The following is a 2,901-nucleotide window of genomic DNA, read 5'->3' as shown; positions in this document are numbered from 1 at the left end:
GACTGCACTTGCAATGTTGTGATTGTCTTTAAGTTATTTTTACTATTTCTTTATCTCTGAATATTGACCTGACAGCTACGCTGCAGAACAACACTAAGACAAAGTCATCTTGCATATTGTCACAATAAAAGTGATTCTGATTCTGAAATTGAAACAGTTTTGAGTCAAAATGGCCATTGGAGCAAACAGGATATAAAGGCAGGATCCTTTAGGAATCAGGTAACTGAGACAGGAAGTGGTATTCCTCTCCACGTTTGTCCTTACAGCCCCCTCCACCCTTCCTCCGATACATGTGCAGTCATCAGCCCCTTATTTTCACCTGACAGCGAGGAGTTTCACCTGGCAGGACGCAGCGCATTGGGAGGATCACGCTATTCCCCCCAGTTCCCCTCCCCCGTGAACAGGCTCCCCGACCTCCCAGAGGAGGCACCAGGACCCTTAATCCGGCTTCTCGTCCGCAAACATGGCCAATAGACCCTTCTCTCACGGGGGCCATTTTGTGTCAAAAAGGCAGGGTAAACACAGGTGCACGCAAAACACTAATGAGGGTTTCAAACTTCCATGATTGGAATGTGGAAACCCTTATTAGTGTTTTGCTTGCACCTGTGTTTATTCTGCCTTTTCCACACAAAATGCCCCCCGTGAAAAGGGTCTATTCAGCCTGTACAGACGCCCGACCAAGCCGGAGGCAACACGGGGGCTCGAACCTGTGACCCTGGTGTTGGGGTGGCAGGGAATCTACGACTGTAAAGCATTTGGGAGACTAATGTGATACTTAATTGTGATACTTAACACTGACGTGTGTATCTTCTTTGTGTGATTGCTAATCTGTTGACGTTAAATGTGTTTGTGTGTGTCTGATTGTGTGTGTGTGTGTGTGTGTGTGTGTGTGTGTGTGTGTGTGTGTGTGTGTGTGTGTGTGTGTGTGTGTGTGTGTGTGTGTGTGTGTGTGTGTGTGTGTGTGTGTGTGTGTGTGTGTGTGTGTGTGTGTGTGTTACAGAGCTGTGGTTCAGGGGGTCCAGATGGCAGGCATGAGGGGCCCGGCCTGCACTGGAGTCTGGCTCTAGAGTCCACAGCGGCTCACACTTCAACTGGACACATTCCACAGGTACACACAAACACACACTGCACTACACACAAACACACACTACACTACAGCAACACACAACCACAGGTACACACAAACACACACTACACTACACTACACTACACAGTACACACAACCACATAGTACATACTATAAAGTACATACAATATAACATGTACATGTCTGGATAAAGCACATTTTGTGAAGTGCACCGCATCAACGTCATGGCAGTAATAGGAGCGCCTCATGGTGGTAACTGACAGAAAGGGCCTTTTTTTTACTGCTTCTGTGGCTCAAAGAAGTGGCACTAAACACAGCCAGGGTTCGAGTTTCAAATCCCAGTGGGGAAACCCCCGGTACACAAAACCCCCGGTACACAATGTATGTACTCATGGCTGTGGTCCTTTACCCCAGTTTGAGGCATATATGACATTATCTGTGCCTTTTCTCCCGTGTCTCTCAGGACGTGTGCCCATGAGGTCGTCGCCACTGGTCCTGCTCCTCCTGATCGGCGCCCAGGCTGTACTGAACATGGGGGGTGGACGGGCCCTGAGCACCGGGGCAGCCAACCACAAAGTAGGACAGCAGACAGCAGCCAATCACAGAGCAGGACAGCAGCAGACAGCAGCGGGGGACCGCGTGTCTGAACACCAGTCGTCACAGGAGCATCAAAGGACCAGCCAGCACAGGACGAGGAGGCCCCATCGGGCGGCTTCGCAAACCCAGGATAGGAGCCCCGTCGTCGGGCACTCTAAGTCCGATTCTCCCCCTGACTCCTCCTCCATCCCAGAGGTGGATCCCAAGCTCTTCTCCAAGAGACGTTACCGCTCCTCGCCGCGCGTCGTCTTCAGCGAGGTGCCGCCGTCGCGTGACGACGCCCCGGAGGGCGAGGAGGGCGACGATGACACTGGGGCGGGCGCGAAGGGCGCAGTGCGGGTGAGGCGCAGGGCAGGGTCGCAGCCCATGCACCGGGGCGAGTACTCGGTGTGCGACAGCATTAATAACTGGGTGGACAACCTGACGCGGGCCACAGACATCGCCGGGAACGAGGTGACCGTGCTGTCCAACGTCAAGATCAACAACGTGGTGAAGAAGCAGCTCTTCTACGAGACCACCTGCCGATCACCCACGCACAGCCCCGGGCCCAGCGCGGGCGGGGGCAGGCCGGGCGTGCGCGGCGGCAAGTCCAAGTCCAACAACTCGGGCTGCCGCGGCATCGACAGTCGCCACTGGAACTCCTACTGCACCAACACGCACACGTACGTGCGCGCCCTGACCGTCTTCAAGGACCAGACGGCCTGGCGCCTCATCCGCATCAACGCCGCCTGCGTGTGCGTTCTCAGCCGGAAGTCCTGGGGGGGACGACTGGGGCACTGACTGGGGAGGACCACTCCTCCTGACCACTGAACTCTGAACTCTAACCCCTGACACACACACACACACGTCACACACACACACACACCTCACCACTAAGTGCCATAGACTGTATAAAATATGGACGTCATGACGGCTCCTCAAAAGTGAAGCCAAAACAGCTCAATTGCCACCTTGTGGCTGGCTGCAGTATAGCTCTTAAAATACCGCCCCCCTCCATGTTAGCAGAAGGGACATGAGCCAAACTAAAAAAGACAACGTCAAATAAATGTCCCCCAAAGATGGTTTCTGTGATTTTAGGTAGTCCTTATCACGCTGATGTATGTGATTTGAGGTAGTCCTTATAGGTAGTCCTTATCACGCTGATGTATGTGATTTTAGGTAGTCCTTATCACGCTGATGTATGTTCAAGTACAGATTTTTCTGACAAGTTTGTTTTT

The 2,901-nt window shown here is 52.8% G+C and overlaps 1 pseudogene across 1 annotated transcript in view; it reads left to right on the top strand.

The window, feature by feature from the left end:
• LOC310770651 (nerve growth factor pseudogene) overlaps positions 1-2,464 on the top strand; it is a 42,499-nt pseudogene extending 40,035 nt beyond the window's left edge. Inside the window, exons 2-3 of the transcript in view lie at positions 1,003-1,108; positions 1,551-2,464. The product of the transcript in view is annotated as a nerve growth factor pseudogene (transcript). The remainder of the gene's footprint in view (positions 1-1,002; positions 1,109-1,550) is intronic.
• The last annotated feature ends 437 nt before the right edge of the window (positions 2,465-2,901 follow it).

The sequence above is a fragment of the Poromitra crassiceps genome, assembly GCF_964638095.1.
Source record: "Poromitra crassiceps genome assembly, contig: HAP1_SCAFFOLD_143, whole genome shotgun sequence".
Taxonomy (NCBI): Eukaryota; Metazoa; Chordata; class Actinopteri; order Beryciformes; family Melamphaidae; genus Poromitra; species Poromitra crassiceps.
Note: the sequence above shows the minus strand (reverse complement) of the source record. Positions and strands in the feature narration are given on the sequence as shown.